The sequence below is a fragment of the Rana temporaria genome, chromosome 5 (assembly GCF_905171775.1).
Source record: "Rana temporaria chromosome 5, aRanTem1.1, whole genome shotgun sequence".
NCBI lineage: Eukaryota > Metazoa > Chordata > Amphibia > Anura > Ranidae > Rana > Rana temporaria.
Window position 1 is genome coordinate 396,100,687 of NC_053493.1, and position 19,418 is coordinate 396,120,104.

Consider the following 19,418-nt stretch of genomic DNA (forward strand, 5'->3'; position numbering starts at 1 on the left):
AATGCCGCCTATGAGTGCCCATTAGTGTAGCATACCAGCGCCGCCTATCAGTGCCCATCAGTGCCGCCTATTGGTGCCTATCAGTGCCACCTCATCGGTGCCTATCAGTGCCACCTCATCGGTGCCCACCAGTGCCACCTCATCGGTGCCCATAATTGAAGAAGAAAACTTACTTATTTACAGAAAAATTAACAGAAAAAAGATAAAAACGTAATTTTTTTTCAAAAATGTCGGTCTTTTTTTAGTTGTTGCGCAAAAAATAAAAATCGCAGAGGTGATCAAATACCACCAAAAGAAAGCTCTATTTGTGGGGAAAAAAAGGACGCCAATTTTGTTTGGGAGCCACGTCGCACGACCGCGCAATTGTCAGTTAAAGCGACGCAGTGCCGAATCGCAAAAACTGGCCAGGTCCTTTACCTGTATTTTGGTCCGGGTCTTAAGTGGTTAATGAATACATAACTGGGTTAAAAGTAATTTGTTTTGTCTTCCTGGTGGTTTTTTTTTGTTAAATGCAAATTCCTCCCCCGATGTTGCGGATCTTCTGTCACCATCTTTGTTTTTGTTTTACCCGGGGGAGAAGACACCCAGCTGATTCTCTGCGTTGCTCAGACGCCGTTGGGTATATTCTGGGTGTTTCTTGAGAACCGGCTTGCGAGGAATGTGAGGCACATTGAGAAAAGAGTTGATTCACCGCCTTTTGCTGTCAGCTGCAGGTACAAACTGATACAAGATTATACATTTGGCTCCTGCAGAGCGATTACAAAATCTTCTGATAATTACAAAATCTTCTTACGGCTGCTTCGGGAAACTCTAGAAAGACAAATCCTTCTGTGAAAAGTCATTTACCAAACCTGTCAGGAATAATAATCTTCTCTACGGCATGGACTAAGTCTGGATTATTCAAAGGGGACCCGGGCCTGAGGTATTCAGAGCAGACCCAGCAAAGTCATAGAACTGCCCTTCTCCCCAATCCACTGCCGACCCCCCCAAAAATGTATTTCTCAAAGGCGGTATTTGTATGAGGCTAAGGTGACCCCCCTCCCCTGTATTGTTGCTGAAGTCACTGGTCTCTAGTGATTGGATAGGCTGCATTCTCAGTGATGTCACTGGTCTCTAGTGATTGGATAGGCTGCATTCTCAGTGATGTCACTGGTCTCTAGTGATTGGATAGGCTTCAGTCTCAGTGATGTCACTGGTATCTAGTGATTGGATAGGCTTCATTCTCAGTGATGTCACTGGTCTCTAGTGATTGGATAGGCTTCATTCTCAGTGATGTCACTGGTCTCTAGTGATTGGATAGGCTGCGTTCTCAGTGATGTTATCAGTCTCCGGTGAATGGATAGGCTGCATTCTCAGTGATGTCATCAGTCTCCGGTGAATGGATAGGCTGCATTCTCAGTGATGTCATCAGTCTCCGGTGAATGGATAGGCTGCATTCTCAGTGATGTCATCAGTCTCCGGTGAATGGATAGGCTGCATTCTCAGTGATGTCATCAGTCTCCGGTGAATGGATAGGCTGCATTCTCAGTGATGTCATCAGTCTCCGGTGAATGGATAGGCTGCATTCTTAGTGATGTCATCAGTCTCTAGTGTATGGATAGGCTGCATGCTCAGTGATGTCATCAGTCTCCAGTGTATAGATAGGCTGCATGTTTTGTGATGTCACCGCTCTCCAGTGTATGAATAGGCTGCATTCTTAGTGATGTCACCGGTCTCCAGTGTATGAATAGGCTGCATTATTTGTGATGTCATTAGTCTCTAGTGAATGGATAGGCTGCATTCTCAGAAATTTCATCAGTACCTAATGAATAGATAGGCTGCATCCTCAGTGATGTCATCAATCTCTAGTGAATGGATAGACTGCATTCTTAGTGATGTCACCGGTCTCCAGTGTATGGATAGGCTGCATTCTCAGTGATGTCACCGGTCTCCAGTGTATGGATAGGCTGCATCCTCAGTGATGTCATCAGTCTCTAGTGTATAGATGGGCTACATTCTTAGTGATGTCACCGGTCTCCAGTGTATGGATAGGCTGCATTCTTTGTGATGTCACCGGTCTCCAGTGTATGAATAGGCTGCACTCTTAGTGATGTCACCGGTCTCCAGTGTATGGATAGGCTGCATTCTTTGTGATGTCACCGGTCTCCAGTGTATGAATAGGCTGCACTCTTAGTGATGTCACCGGTCTCCAGTGTATGGATAGGCTACATTCTTAGTGATGTCACCGGTCTCCGGTGATTGGATAGGCTACATTCTTAGTGATGTCATTAGCCTCTAGGGAACGAATAGGCTGCATTCTCAGTAATTTCATCAGTCCCTAATGAATGGATAGGCTGCATTCTCAGTGACATCATCAATCTCTAGTGAATGGATAGGCTGCATCCTCAGTGATGTCACCGGTTTCCAGTGTATGGATAGGCTGCATTCTTAGTGATGTCACCGGTCTCCAGTGTATGGATAGGCTGCATTCTTAGTGATGTCACCGGTCTCCAGTGTATGGATGGGCTACATTCTTAGTGATGTCACCAGTCTCCAGTGTATGGATAGGCTACATTCTTAGTGATGTCACCGGTTTCCAGTGTATGGATAGGCTACATTCTTAGTGATGTCACCGGTCTCCAGTGAATGGATAGGCTACATTCTTAGTGATGTCACCGGTCTCCAGTGTATGGATAGGCTACATTCTTAGTGATGTCACCAGTCTCCAGTGTATGGATAGGCTGCGTTCTCAGTGATGTCACCGGTCTCCAGTGTATGGATAGGCTACATTCTTAGTGATGTCACCGGTTTCCAGTGTATGAATAGGCTGCACTCTTAGTGATGTCACCGGTCTCCAGTGTATGGATAGGCTACATTCTTAGTGATGTCATTAGCCTCTAGGGAACGAATAGGCTGCATTCTCAGTAATTTCATCAGTCCCTAATGAATGGATAGGCTGCATTCTCAGTGACATCATCAATCTCTAGTGAATGGATAGGCTGCATCCTCAGTGATGTCACCGGTTTCCAGTGTATGGATAGGCTGCATTCTTAGTGATGTCACCGGTCTCCAGTGTATGGATAGGCTGCATTCTTAGTGATGTCACCGGTCTCCAGTGTATGGATGGGCTACATTCTTAGTGATGTCACCAGTCTCCAGTGTATGGATAGGCTACATTCTCAGTGATGTCACTGGTCTCTAGTGATTGGATAGGCTTCAGTCTCAGTGATGTCACTGGTATCTAGTGATTGGATAGGCTTCATTCTCAGTGATGTCACTGGTCTCTAGTGATTGGATAGGCTTCATTCTCAGTGATGTCACTGGTCTCTAGTGATTGGATAGGCTGCGTTCTCAGTGATGTTATCAGTCTCCGGTGAATGGATAGGCTGCATTCTCAGTGATGTCATCAGTCTCCGGTGAATGGATAGGCTGCATTCTCAGTGATGTCATCAGTCTCCGGTGAATGGATAGGCTGCATTCTCAGTGATGTCATCAGTCTCCGGTGAATGGATAGGCTGCATTCTCAGTGATGTCATCAGTCTCCGGTGAATGGATAGGCTGCATTCTCAGTGATGTCATCAGTCTCCGGTGAATGGATAGGCTGCATTCTTAGTGATGTCATCAGTCTCTAGTGTATGGATAGGCTGCATGCTCAGTGATGTCATCAGTCTCCAGTGTATAGATAGGCTGCATGTTTTGTGATGTCACCGCTCTCCAGTGTATGAATAGGCTGCATTCTTAGTGATGTCACCGGTCTCCAGTGTATGAATAGGCTGCATTATTTGTGATGTCATTAGTCTCTAGTGAATGGATAGGCTGCATTCTCAGAAATTTCATCAGTACCTAATGAATAGATAGGCTGCATCCTCAGTGATGTCATCAATCTCTAGTGAATGGATAGACTGCATTCTTAGTGATGTCACCGGTCTCCAGTGTATGGATAGGCTGCATTCTCAGTGATGTCACCGGTCTCCAGTGTATGGATAGGCTGCATCCTCAGTGATGTCATCAGTCTCTAGTGTATAGATGGGCTACATTCTTAGTGATGTCACCGGTCTCCAGTGTATGGATAGGCTGCATTCTTTGTGATGTCACCGGTCTCCAGTGTATGAATAGGCTGCACTCTTAGTGATGTCACCGGTCTCCAGTGTATGGATAGGCTGCATTCTTTGTGATGTCACCGGTCTCCAGTGTATGAATAGGCTGCACTCTTAGTGATGTCACCGGTCTCCAGTGTATGGATAGGCTACATTCTTAGTGATGTCACCGGTCTCCGGTGATTGGATAGGCTACATTCTTAGTGATGTCATTAGCCTCTAGGGAACGAATAGGCTGCATTCTCAGTAATTTCATCAGTCCCTAATGAATGGATAGGCTGCATTCTCAGTGACATCATCAATCTCTAGTGAATGGATAGGCTGCATCCTCAGTGATGTCACCGGTTTCCAGTGTATGGATAGGCTGCATTCTTAGTGATGTCACCGGTCTCCAGTGTATGGATAGGCTGCATTCTTAGTGATGTCACCGGTCTCCAGTGTATGGATGGGCTACATTCTTAGTGATGTCACCAGTCTCCAGTGTATGGATAGGCTACATTCTTAGTGATGTCATCGGTTTCCAGTGTATGGATAGGCTACATTCTTAGTGATGTCACCGGTCTCCAGTGAATGGATAGGCTACATTCTTAGTGATGTCACCGGTCTCCAGTGTATGGATAGGCTACATTCTTAGTGATGTCACCAGTCTCCAGTGTATGGATAGGCTGCGTTCTCAGTGATGTCACCGGTCTCCAGTGTATGGATAGGCTACATTCTTAGTGATGTCACCGGTTTCCAGTGTATGAATAGGCTGCACTCTTAGTGATGTCACCGGTCTCCAGTGTATGGATAGGCTACATTCTTAGTGATGTCATTAGCCTCTAGGGAACGAATAGGCTGCATTCTCAGTAATTTCATCAGTCCCTAATGAATGGATAGGCTGCATTCTCAGTGACATCATCAATCTCTAGTGAATGGATAGGCTGCATCCTCAGTGATGTCACCGGTTTCCAGTGTATGGATAGGCTGCATTCTTAGTGATGTCACCGGTCTCCAGTGTATGGATAGGCTGCATTCTTAGTGATGTCACCGGTCTCCAGTGTATGGATGGGCTACATTCTTAGTGATGTCACCAGTCTCCAGTGTATGGATAGGCTACATTCTTAGTGATGTCATCGGTTTCCAGTGTATGGATAGGCTACATTCTTAGTGATGTCACCGGTCTCCAGTGAATGGATAGGCTACATTCTTAGTGATGTCACCGGTCTCCAGTGTATGGATAGGCTACATTCTTAGTGATGTCACCAGTCTCCAGTGTATGGATAGGCTGCGTTCTCAGTGATGTCACCGGTCTCCAGTGTATGGATAGGCTACATTCTTAGTGATGTCACCGGTTTCCAGTGTATGGATAGGCTGCATTCTTAGTGATGTCACTGGTCTCCAGTGTATGGATAGGCTGCATTCTTAGTGATGTCACCGGTCTCCAGTGTATGGATAGGCTACATTCTTAGTGATGTCACCGGTCTCCAGTGTATGGATAGGCTACATTCTTAGTGATGTCACCGGTCTCCAGTGTATGGATAGGCTACATTCTTAGTGATGTCACCGGTCTCCAGTGTATGGATAGGCTGCATTCTTAGTGATGTCACCGGTTTCCAGTGTATGGATAGGCTGCATTCTTAGTGATGTCACCGGTCTCCAGTGTATGGATAGGCTACATTCTTAGTGATGTCACCGGTTTCCAGTGTATGGATAGGCTGCATTCTTAGTGATGTCACCGGTCTCCAGTGTATGGATAGGCTGCATTCTTAGTGATGTCACCGGTCTCCAGTGTATGGATGGGCTACATTCTTAGTGATGTCACCAGTCTCCAGTGTATGGATAGGCTACATTCTTAGTGATGTCATCGGTTTCCAGTGTATGGATAGGCTACATTCTTAGTGATGTCACCGGTCTCCAGTGAATGGATAGGCTACATTCTTAGTGATGTCACCGGTCTCCAGTGTATGGATAGGCTACATTCTTAGTGATGTCACCAGTCTCCAGTGTATGGATAGGCTGCGTTCTCAGTGATGTCACCGGTCTCCAGTGTATGGATAGGCTACATTCTTAGTGATGTCACCGGTTTCCAGTGTATGGATAGGCTGCATTCTTAGTGATGTCACTGGTCTCCAGTGTATGGATAGGCTGCATTCTTAGTGATGTCACCGGTCTCCAGTGTATGGATAGGCTACATTCTTAGTGATGTCACCGGTCTCCAGTGTATGGATAGGCTACATTCTTAGTGATGTCACCGGTCTCCAGTGTATGGATAGGCTACATTCTTAGTGATGTCACCGGTCTCCAGTGTATGGATAGGCTGCATTCTTAGTGATGTCACCGGTTTCCAGTGTATGGATAGGCTGCATTCTTAGTGATGTCACCGGTCTCCAGTGTATGGATAGGCTGCATTCTTAGTGATGTCACCGGTCTCCAGTGTATGGATAGGCTACATTCTTAGTGATGTCACCGGTCTCCAGTGTATGGATAGGCTACATTCTTAGTGATGTCACCGGTCTCCAGTGTATGGATAGGCTACATTCTTAGTGATGTCACCGGTCTCCAGTGTATGGATAGGCAATGCGCTTTTGAATTTCTCTGTAAGCATGTATATTTTATCACAGACTTGAAATAATGATTTCCCTATAGCAGTGATGACGAACCTTGGCACCCCAGATGTTTTTGAACTACATTTCCCTTGATGCTCAACTACATTGCAAAGTGCATGAGCATCATGGGAAATGTAGTTCCTAAACATCTGGGGTGCCAAGGTTCGCCATCACTGCCCTATAGTGTAGGCAATCAATGCCATTTAAATGAGAAGAACACACAACATACCTGAGCATCCTGTGTATCCATAATTCTAATGACATGATGTGTGTTGGGTGCCCCCTATTATTTGATAAGCCGGCTGTGCCCGGGCAGTATGTGTGCCTGCAGGTTTCCCTCTATGAATATTTACAAAGTCTCTAAAGCTGTCACTTTCTATCATCTTTCATGCCCCGAGGGCCGGGTGGGAACGGGCGAAGACAATGCTTCTGCTGTTACCTTTTCTGACGACTGAAAGCAATCGCTTGATTGTTCCTTGGGATACTTCTAATGCCGCGAGACTCATGTCTGCGCTCTCTGATGTGTAGGTGTGTTACATTTACCTTCATGAGTGTCAGCAGGGGGATTAGGCACATCAATGGAGGACTCATAGCTGAGACTCTGTAATGTAGCAAAGGAATTCTGTCTGCAAATACTGGAGCTTTTATTGCCGTCACCATCAAGAATGACAGATCTGTAACCAGTCTGGATCATAAACTTTTCCAGAAGCCACTTCACATCGCAAAATTCATTCTGTCTATAATTGGAAATCAATGGCCACCGGAAAATGAAAGCGTTCGCTCACCTTTACAGAAAAAAAATTACTTCCCGCCCGGTCAATGGTCAATTGACGTCCGGGAAGTGGTTGTGAAATCCTGACTGAACGTCTATTGACTTCCTGCAGGATTACATGCCAGCGCGCGCCAGTGGGGGCGAGCAGCGCGGCGATCGGTGATGTGGGGTGTCAGTCTGACACCCTGCATCTCCGATCTCGGTAAAGAGCCTTCGGCGGAGGCTCTTTACCATGTGATCAGCCGTGTCCAATCACGGCTGATCACGATGTAAACAGGAAGAGCCGTTGATCGGCTCTTCCTCACTCGCGTCTGACAGACGCGAGTAGAGGAGAGCCGATCGGCGGCTCTCCTGACAGGGGGGGTTCGCGCTGATTGTTTATCAGCGCAGCCCCCCCTCGGATGCCAACACTGGACCACCAGGGAGTGCCCCCTGGTGCTCAATAGAGCAAAAATAGAAAAACAATAAAAAAAAAAAATTGAACACAATCGATGCCAATCAGTGGGCACTGACTGGCAACATGGGCACTGACTGAAATGATGCCCAGCAATGCCATCAGTGCCACCCCTCAGTGTCCATCAGTGCCACCCAGTGTCCATCAGTGCAACCTCTTAGTGCCCATCTATGCCCAGTGCCCACCTATCAGTGCCCATCTGTGCCACCCATAAGTACCCATCAGTGCCACCCATAAGTGCCGCCCATGAGTGCCAATCAGTGCCGCCAAAGAGTGCCTAGTGCCGCCTATGAGTGCCCATCAGTGCAGCATACCAGCGCCGCCTATCAGTGCCGCCTATCGGTGCCCATCAGTGCCGCCTCATCGGTGCCCATCGGTGCCACCTCATTGGTGCCCATCAGTGCCACCTCATTGGTGCCCATCAGTGCCACCTCATCGGTGCCCATAATTTAAGAAGAAAACTTACTTTTTTACCAAAAAAATTAACAGAAAAAAATAAAAATGTCGGTCTTTTTTTAGTTGTTGTGCAAAAAATAAAAATCGCAGAGGTAATCAAATACCACCAAAAGAAAGCTCATTTGTGGGAACAAAATGATAAAAATTTCATTTGGGTACAGTGTAGCATGACCGCGCAATTGTCATTCAAAGTGCGACAGTGCTGAAAGCTGAAAATTGGCTTGGGAAGGTGCGTAAGTGCCTGGTATGGAAGTGGTTAAACAAGTACTGTACACCATTTCCACCCCCGCTGTCCCTGCTGCACTTTCCTCCAGGGATATACTGAGCTATCAGTGCCAATTAGGGTGACCACATTTCCAAACTACCATTCAGGGACACCCCCCCCCCCCCCCTTCCAAAAATCAGCTTGTGCTGTAACGAATCACAGCACAGTGATTGGACACAAGAGGCGGGATTTTTGATTTCTCCAATCACGAGCAGGGGGCGGGGACTGTGCTCCTCCAGGCATTCCCGGCCAGGACAAGTACTGTCAGTGAGTAAAGCGGTGATGTGGCGGCCTTTTTTGGGAGCATCAGATTGGCCTGGGGGGGGGGGTGGCTGTGTCAGTTTCATTCCGGGACACTGTATTGTCCTGGAATGAATGTGCCCGGGACAGACCTGCAAAATGTGGGCAATCTGGGACACGTGGTCACCCTAGTGCCAATGCAGCCAATCCAGCGGTCCGGGGATTTGAGATCCTGGCTGTTCTCCCACTTCTCTGTGCAGAGCTTCAGGGATGAACCAGATCAATTCTGATTCGTCAGGACCTGCATCCATCGGAGGCCTTGTCCGTCGTCCGTCTGTGGCCTTGCGCGGGGTCCGTCCAGCCTTGTCAGTGTCCGTCTGCTGTCTTGCCCGGCTTTTGCGTCCATCGGCAGCCTTGTCTGGCGTCCGTCTGCCGGGGGTTGCAGCGTTGTGTGTTTGAGTTTGGCGCCTCGGTCAAGCTGTGCAGAGCTAGATTTCCGGTGTGTCCGGCTCCTCTCACGTGGCTGCGGTCGGCGGCGCTCTAAAACAGCGAGAATCAGCGTATTATACGCTGATAAATACGGTATTTAGTTTTTTTTTTTACCTTTACAATCCCTTTAACAGCATTACAAGGGAAAGATTAGCGTTTGCCATATAAACCTTTATCAGTAAGCTGGCCAGCCATTGGGTGAGAGAGAAGAACAAATACTCCCATCAGTCACAAGTGTTTCCACCCATAGGGGAAAAAAATATATATATATATATAATAACGCAAGTGCTTAAAAGAGTACAAATGAGCCATTGAATGCAAACAAAAATTGACTTTTTACGTTTTGTTTGACTCGTTGAACAGATAGAGGTAAATGAGAGTAAAGATTTGCATACCTTCAGCATCCGTCATCTCTGCTTTATATCATTAGCTGTGCTTCCAAATATGTATTTCCAGTGATTTCTCTACTCAGCCGTGACTGTGACCACAAGGAGGAGGACTGAGACTACCCGTGTCTTCGTGACTCATTGACTAGATTGAAGTAATGGTTATTGCATGTTTTCTTTTAATTCATCCTTTGAACATGACTTATGTAAACTTTACAGAAGAATTTCAGGTTTCCAGCTTGGACCAATGTGACTATGTATATACCATACCTGGCAGATGGCCCTGGAAGCTGGACATCCTTGACGTAGCCACCACCACTCCAGTCATCTCCACTTCCTTCTGGACCTCACGGCATTCTGCTGCACGCCTACCTATTGAAGGGAGGTCGGTTCCAAATAAATGCAAAGCCTTCTCTGATTGGATGAGCAGGAGAGCTAGTGTCAACCTGTCCACCTCCTCCAGTCAGGGAACTTTTTGCATTCATTCAGGAAATTAAAAGCATTCTTTGCACTGGTGGTGAGAAGCTGATCATCTGTGTTCAGAATGCAAACAACCTGTGGGCGGGGCCTACGCGCTCTGCCCGTGGGTACCTTGCATTGTGAATATGCTCTTCAATGCCAGGGACCGGGCGGGGACTGCGGTCAGTATGAGCATTATGTGTCAGCAAAGATCTCCCCAAATAAGCACTAACCTGCATGCATACCCCCTAAGCATAAATTCTCCCCCCTACCAGTACAAACAGGGCTGGCCTTTGGGGTGTGCGAGCTGTGCGGCCGCACAGGGCGCCATGGGCAACAGGGGCGCCGTGTGGCCATCACAGTTCGCAGAATGTGAGTCGCAGTCAGTTACTCACATGATCATCACAGGAGTCTGACTCCTATGAGTCACAGCAGCAGCAGCCGCTGCCAGGTACCCCTGCCCTGGGACTGGGTAAAGAGCAACGCATCGGCTGCGGCACCTGAAAAAAAATGTCTGCTGCCGGCCCTGACAGGCACACTGCGCATGCGCCGCCGCTGCTCGGGAAAGACTGAAAACGCTTGGGTATTCTCGGGCAGACAGAGCATTCGCGCAATGGCCTCTAAGCGACGGGCGGCGCCATTTTTAAATGCAAAGCCGCACCGTTCACCGAAAGGTAAGTCACACTGAGCCCCTGGCCCTGCATGCATCTACTATTTCAGATAAAAAGAAAAAAGAAAAAGTATTTACTTTGTATAGCTAGCCTACACACAGAAGGGGAGGAGGATATAAGGGACCTCTTTGTGTATGTTTAGGTGACCAGGGGGCGAGGAGTGAAGATGGGGGGGGCGCCACAGGATTAGCTCGCACAGGGCGCCTGAACACCTAAGGCCGCCCCTGAGTACAAATCCACCCTCCCGCTGAAATCCTCCATCTCAGCACAAATCTTTGCCTTCCCCATCTCCAAATCCCCCAACTCAGATGCCCCTCCCTCAAAGTCCACCCCTCCTAGCACAAATCTTTTACCCCTAAAATTCCCCCCACTAGTACACATCTTCTCCCCACTTCAAATCTCCCGTCCAAGCACAAATCTTCTTCCCCCATCCCCCTCCCAATACAAATCCCCCCAAGTCACCACTCTTAGCATCCCCCCAAAATGTACCCCTTCAGCCTCCCTTCCAACACAAATCCCCTCCACCCAATCTTTGTGGCACCCCCCACCTCACATGATACCACAGTGCCCAGGGCAGCCGCTCCCTTCTGCTCACCCCTTGTCCCAGGCTCCTCCCGCCGCGCACATAGAACAGACCTTATATGTGCACTTGCTAACTTCTTTCTTCCCATGCCCAAGTGACTAGGCTGCGGACCTGCGTAACACGGGTTTGGTTTTTCGGTTGCTACTGGAAACAGACTACTAAGGGGTGGAGCCAAAACATTGACACCCTTGGTACCAGAGGACCTGCCACCTTTACCAGGTACCTCGCCTAACAACCGGTTGCATTGTGACTTGGGGCTAGTGGGTTGGTCACCCGTAGCAACTACTTAATCTTGATGATTTGATGAGTTAGGCTCCATTCACACCTCTGCGTTTTTACGCCCGACGCCCGGCGCTATTGCAGCCTGAAATACGCTGGAGGGGTGATTTAACATTGTCGGCTATGGAGATGGTTCACATCTCCACGCCGAACGCCGAAACGCCGTACGCCTGAAGCTCAAAACAAGTCCCTGACCCTTTTTTTCAGACGGCTTCGGCGTTCGGCCATTGCCGACAATGTGTAAATCACCCCTCCAGCGAAAAACGCCACGTTTTGTCGCGGCAAATCACGGGACAAAACGCCGCAATTTGTCGCTGCAAATCGCGGTACAATACGCCGCGTTCAGGTGTGAATGGAGCCTAAACCTTGTGTTGCAGCAGCTGAGCTTCGTACCTCACATGTGCCTTAGGCCTTGTACACACGAGCGGATCTGTCCGATGAAAACGGTCCGCGGACCGTTTTCATCGGACATGTCAGCTCGGAGATTTCTGTCTGATCGTTGTACACACCATCAAACAGAAATCCGCGCGGACAGGATACTCGGTGACGTGTCGTGCGCGGCCCTGGAAGGCCAATGCTTCCACGCATGCGTCGAATCACTTCAACGCATGCGAGGGCTTTCGGCCGAGCGGACATGTCCGGTGAGTCGTACAGACGACCGAACATGTCCGACGGACAGGCTTCCAGCTGACATGTTTCTTAGCATGCTAAGAAACATTTGTCCGCTGGAAACCTGTCCGATCCGCCGGAAAATTGTCCGGTCGGCCGTACACGCGACCGAACATGTCCGCGGAAACTGGTCCGCCGGACCAGTTTCAGCGGACATGTTCGGTCGTGTATACAAGGTCTTTCAGACCCAGGTTCTTTTGACATGCCAGAACCAAAATGCACCCCTTTATCTTTAGACCAGGCTTAGAACAGTTGATGCAACTTTACTGAAGAGCTTCTTGGTACAGTCCAACATGAACTGTTAAAACCCTATGTCCCTAACTACCTCCAACTGGTTGCCTGCCAGCGTACCTCAAGAAGGTAGTAGTCTATTTTGGTGTTCTTCAGTTCTTAGTTGTGCTCCAGAATTCCGGTGACGCCGACAGACTGCAAGGCGCAGCAGTCCTCTACGGTAGTCACAGCATACCCTGCCTGATGTGCATTCCCGCTTGCTGAACCAAGCCTTCCCTCAAGTTTATATCACCGGTGGGTAGGCCAGATTAAAAAAACCCGGGAACTGTAGCACACACTTTAACTCTTTCCCCCCTCAGCCTGGTCCAGCCGCTAACTAGTGCATCTGTAGGCAACCTGTCTACAGCCGACCACTCAGTACAGGACTTGGAAGCAAGTGGAGATCACTGGAGTAGTGGTGTCCAGCTTCCAGTAGCTTCTACACATAGTTACGTTGGTCTAAGCTGGAGCAATATGTATAATATAGCCATGCCCAGAATTCTTCAGCCCCGGAAGATTTTACCCCCTTCCTGACCAGAGCACGTTTTGCGTTTTGGCACTGTGTCGCTTTAACTGACAATTGTGTAACCTTGTACCCAAACAATTGACGTCCTTTTTTTCCCACAAATAGAGCTTTCTTTTGGTGGTATTTGATCACCTGTGCGGTTTTTATTTTTTGCGCTATAAACAAAAATAGAGCGTCATAATAAATATCCCCAAAAAATATATAAAAAAAAAATTATTTTTCCTCAGTTTAGGCCGATACATATTCTTCTACATATTTTTGGTAAAAAAAAATCGCAATAAGCGTTTATTGGTTGGTTTGTACAAAAGTTCTGTCCACGTACGGTAAGAATTCGGTGTCATTCCAGTCACAGGAACCTCGGTATGGGAACATGCATCAGATAAGGGTGATAAAATAACTTTTCGAAGAAAAAAAAAGTGTGCACCTCCTGGCACTTCACTCTCTGATTTTTTAAGCATTATTTCCGGCTTGAGCCTCAAAGAATGTCAAATATTCCCCAATGGCAAGACAAGCCACCATGAAATAACACAAGCCGCCATGCCTGAGTGCTTACCAACCCCTGACATACACACCTTGTCACCGGGGTTTTCATGGAATCTCTATTGCATTTCTATGTTATATATTGAAAAGTGCAAGTGATGTGTGTGAACTGCTGAGGCCATCCAGTAATCAAAGCAATTATGCTAAAGTCAAGACAGCCCACTCCGTTTATTTTAACCACATAGGGCCAGATTCACAGTGGACTTACGACGGCGTATCTCCACGCACGCCGTCGTAAGTCCGAATGTGAGCCGTCGTATCTATGCGCATAGATTTGGCCAAGATACGAGCGGCGTAAGTCTCCTACGCCGTCGTATCTTGGGTGCATATTTACGCTGGCCGCAAGGGGCGCTTCCGGAGATTTACGCGTCGAATATGTAAATTAGGTAGATACGCCGATTCACGAACGTACTTGCGCCTGCTACGCCGTTTACGTTAGGCTTACGTCCGGCGTAAACTTACCCCTGCTATATGAGGCGCAGCCAATGCAAAGTATGGACGTCGACAAGCGTATCTTTTTATGTCGTTTACGTAAGTCGTACGTGAATAGGGCTGTGCATAGGTTACGTTCACGTCACAGGCATTGGGCCTGGCGTATCTTATGGAGTAAATTCGACGTGATACTAAGCATGCGCGCGCATGCGCCGTTTGTTAGGCGCGTCATTTACGTGGGGTCACAATTCATTTACATACAACACGCCCCCTACCAGCCTATTTTGAATTAGGCGGGCTTATGCCGGCCAATTTACGCTACGCCGCCGCAACTTACGGAGCAAGTGCTTTGTGAATACTGCACTTGCCTGTCCAAGTTGCGGAGGCGTAGCGTAAAAAGGAAACGCTACGCCCGCACAAAGTTACGGCCAGATACGTGAATCCTTAAAGAGGAAGTAAACCCTGATGGGGTTTACTTCCTCTATGTCTCCCTGCAAAGGTAAAGCATAATGTCACAGTCTTCCTCCATAGCAGCGAGCGTCCATCTTCACCCCTCTTCTTCCGGGGCCCACGAACGCCGTGTGACGTCACCCCCGCGCATGCCTGCGGGAGCCGCCTTTAACGGCATGATCTCTGCTTGAAACAGCACAACCGGGAAATTTTTCGCGATTCAGCACTGCGTCGCTTTAACTGACAATTGCGTGGTCGTGCGACGTGGCACCCAAACAAAATTGACGTTCTTTTTTTTCCCCACAAATAGAGCTTTCTTTTGGTCGTATTTGATCACTTCTGTGGTTTTTATAAACAAAAAAAAAACATCAATTTTGAAAAAACACAATATTTTGTACCTTTTGTACCTTAGTATCCCCATTTTTTTTTTTTTAAAAGCTTTTTTTTCCCTCAGTTTAGGCCGATACGTATTCTTCTATATATTTGGATTAAAAACAATTGCAATAAGCGCATATTGATTGGTTTGCGCAAAAGTTATAGCGTCTTCAAAATAGGGGATAGTTTTATAGCATTTTTATTATTTTATTTTTTTTACTAGTAATGGCGGCGATCTGCGATCGGGACTGCGACATTATGGTGGACACATCAGACAAATTTTTGACACATTTTTGGGACCATTGTCAGCAACTTGTAGCAAGGTTGACAGCATAGATCCAGGTGTGGATGGTTCCCAGTTTAGGGAAAGACATGGGGCCAGATTCTCAAAAGAGATACGTCGGCGTATCTTCAGATACGCTGTCGTATCTCTGAGTCTGGCCGGTCGTATCTATGCGCCTGATTCATAGAATCAGTTACGCATAGATATCTGTTAGATCCGACCGGCGTAAGTCTTACGCCGTCGGATCTTAACTGCATATTTACGCTGGCCGCTAGGGGCGTGTACGCTGATTTACGCCTAGAATATGTAAATCAGCTAGATACGTGAATTCACGAACGTACGCCAGGCCGACGCAGTACAGATACGCCATTTACATTAGGCTTTTCCCGGCGTAAAGTTACCCCTGCTATATGAGGCGATTATGCTGCGTACCAATGTTAAGTATGGCCGTCGTTCCCGCGACGAAATTTGAAAAATTTACGTCGTTTGCGTAAGTCGTCCTTGAATGGGGCTGGACGTCATTTACGTTCACGTCGAAACCAATGACGTCCTTGCGGTGTACTTTGGAGCAATGCACACTGGGAAATTCCACGGACGGCGCATGCCACGTCAATCACGTCGGGTCAGGGTTGATTTACATAACACACGCCCACCTCTTCACAATTTGAATTAGGCGGGCTTACACCGGCCTATTTACGCTACGCCGCCGCAACGTTCTTTTAAGAATACGGCACTTGCCTGTAAAAGTTGCGGAGGCGTAACGTAAATAGGATACGTTACGCCCGCACAAAGAAACGCCATTCTACGTGAATCTACCCCATTAGCTGTAGTTTAAAAGTAGCCAAGCCGGCTACGGCCGACAATAATAGGACCCCGTTTGAATGGGGCTGAAAGCCTTTATAGGCAGCAGACAGGTGGCTGGAGAAAACAGCGGTGATCCACAACGCACTTCCGCGTTCCAGGCTGGGAAGCACGCAGCGCCGGGCGATGACGTCATCGCGTGGTCACCGTATGCGTTCCAGCATTAGAGGGTGCCCAGTATTGCCATCAGGTATATGTTAAGAAGGGGGATTGCTATTCCCACCTTATGCCAGATAGAACATTGATAAATTGGTTAAAGGTCTGCTTTAAATCCTGACCTGATATCTCTCCCTCTTCACAATTGCAGAATCATGCTTGGGTAACCAAGCCCAAGGCTATCAATGATTCACTGAACACAAGGAGCTACAGGAAGATGCTTGTACAGATTCTGAACTCTGATCACTCAGCTTGAATGTATATAGGCCAAGCAACCGCCTAAGCATGCGAAGCAAGAGAGCATTTTAGATATGGCAGGAATTCACAACAGGAATTCTGTACAGAGAGCAGCCATATGAGTCAAGGGATGGTCTCCTGGGCACAATAGATCTACAGATAGATCCAACTAAAGGAACATCCGCTAAGGTGGTCATGGACTCAGGAGGACTGCTGTGTCATTGGAAACCCTTCTGAAAAAAAAAAAAAAATACTCAAGCACAAGGGATCATGGGAAATCATGTCAAACGCTAGATTACAGTAATTGAGTAGTGTTTCTAATTTTTGTTTTAAGACATGGTTCATTGAAAGAAATGGGATTTGCTTATTGACTGGAGTTGCTTGACGTTCCCTCTTTAGAACCAGAAGTACCCAACGAGCAGAAAAACACAGGCCCAGGCCCAGATTCTCATAGGAATTACGCCGGCGTATCTCCAGATACGCCGGCGTAACTCTGAGTGCGAGGCGTCGTATCTATGTTCCTGATTCTTAGAATCAGTTACGCATAGATTTGTCTTAGATCCGACCGGCATAAGTCTCTTACGCCGTCGTATCTAAGTTGCATATTTACGCTGGCCGCTAGGTGGCGCTTCCGTCGATTTACGCGTCGAATATGGTAATGAGCTATTTACGCCGATTCTAAAACGTTTGTATCTGAGATACGCTACGCCCACCTAAAGATAGGCGTTTTTTAGAGAATCTGGGGCCCAGATTCTTTAAAAAACCGCATATCTTTAGGCGGGCGTAGCGTATCTCAGATACACTACGCCGCCGTCGCTTGGGGTGGCAGGTCCCGTATTTAGAAACATCTTCCGCTCTAAGTTACGGCGGCGTAGTGTATCTGATATTGCGCCTGCGCAGTCCTTACAGGGACCATCTGGATAGGGGAACAATACCGACAAGTCACCGGGTCTTGACTGTGATCTGCAGGGAATCTGCCGGTCCTGCGCATGCATTTTTTCCAATATCTGTGTCCCTTTCTGATGATCTTGTGCTGCTCGGAGCGGAGGGAATATTTTTTCAGTTTCAGGTGCATGCCCATTCAGCTCCACTCGCATGTTCTTCTGCCTTGGCTCAAGTCCTGGCCAGCCGCCTGCCTGCTTATCTCCTTGCCCAAATATTTTTTTGTACTTTTAAATTGTCTATGTAAAAAAATTTACTTTCGGTAGTTTCAGCTCAAAGCAGAGACCTAGAGTGGGGAGACAGGGGGTTATCCACAAAGCCGCGGCGCAACGTAACTTTTCGGATTTAAGTTACTCCGCTGCAAAATTCCCAAGTTAGGTGCCGATCCACAAAGCACTTACCTGGAACTTTGCGGCGCTGTAACTTAAATCCGTCCGGCGCAAGGCGTTCCTATTCAAATGGGCGAGTCCCATTTAAATTAGGCGCGCTCCCGCGCCGGACTTACTGCGCATGCTCCGTCGGGTAACTTACCCGACATGCATTGCGCTAACTGACGTCGCTCCGACGTCATTTGCTTAGACGTTAACGTAAATGGCGTCCAGCGCCATTCACGGACGTCTTACGCAAACGACGTAGAATTTAAAATTCGACGCGGGAACGACGGCCATACTTAACATGGCTTAAGACAACTAGGGCTTAGCCCTAGTTTTACGCGGCGTAACTCGACGTAAACGACGTAGATTTAGAGCGACGGGCCCGTCGGAGCGTTCGTGGATCGCCGTAACTGGTCATTTGCATATTCTACGCCGGCCGCAATGGCCTCGCCACCTAGCGGCCGGCCTAGAATTGCATCCTTAAGATCCGACAGTGTAATTCAATTACACATGTCGGATCTTCGTCCTAACTATGGGAAACTGAGTCTGTGGATCAGTTCCATAGTTAGGACCAGGGATACGACGGAGTAACAGCAGTTACTCCGCCGTATCTCTTTTGAGGATCTGGCCCACAGTTTCTAAAACAAAAAAGTTTAAGCTGGCACAGCGGGGCTCACACTGGGGGATGAAAGGCAACATCGTAAGCCAATTGAGCTATACAGTATAGTGCTGTCAATCAAACACAAACTTTTCTTAGAAGGAGAGAGAGCACAGGGATGACCTCCTCCGTGAGCTTCTGCTCCTTCACTTTCCAGCCATAGACTGAGGCACTCCTCGCCCAAACTGTTTTACTTTACCTGTAGTGGGTAATAGTGTGGTCAGATTCTGCCATTGAGGTGCCTAGCTTACAAGAGTGGCTAAACAAAATTAGACATTTTTGGTAGGTAAGACAGTACCAAAGCTGTGATTTTATCTGTTTTCTTATACGTCCACTTTAACCACTTAAAGTGGAAGTTCACCCAAAAATAAATTTCTAATAATACCTTGAGCTGACCGGTTATACTGCAAGGATGCTGTTTTTTTTTTTTCATACATACCTTGTTAGTGGTGTTTCATCCCTCGGCTTCCGGGTACGATTCTAGCTGGGCTGGGCGTTCCTAGTTGATTGACGTTCCTCCGACCGCTGCATACTGCGCGTCACGACTTTCCGAAAGAAGCCGAACGTCATTACGCAGGCCAGGGCTCAAGTCCTGCGGGAACGCGTGGGAACGGAGTTCCTGCACTTTTTTCACAGCAGGAACGCAGTTCCCTTTGCAGGACTAAAGCAGCCGAGAGCAACCGAGCCGCCCGAGCTGATCCTTCACTAAGCGGCGATGCCCAGCTCGAGTCACTGTCAGGGGCAGGCGAACCTTAGTAATCCTTTATGTTACTGGCCGCTTCCTGTATATGGATTCATCGGGTAGTGTGCGGGTATTCCGTCACTTCCTCGATGCCGCAATGTCTCCTGGGAACAATGACAAAAGCTCCCAGGAGACATTGCGGCATCGAGGAAGTGACGGAATACCCGCACACTACCTGATGAATC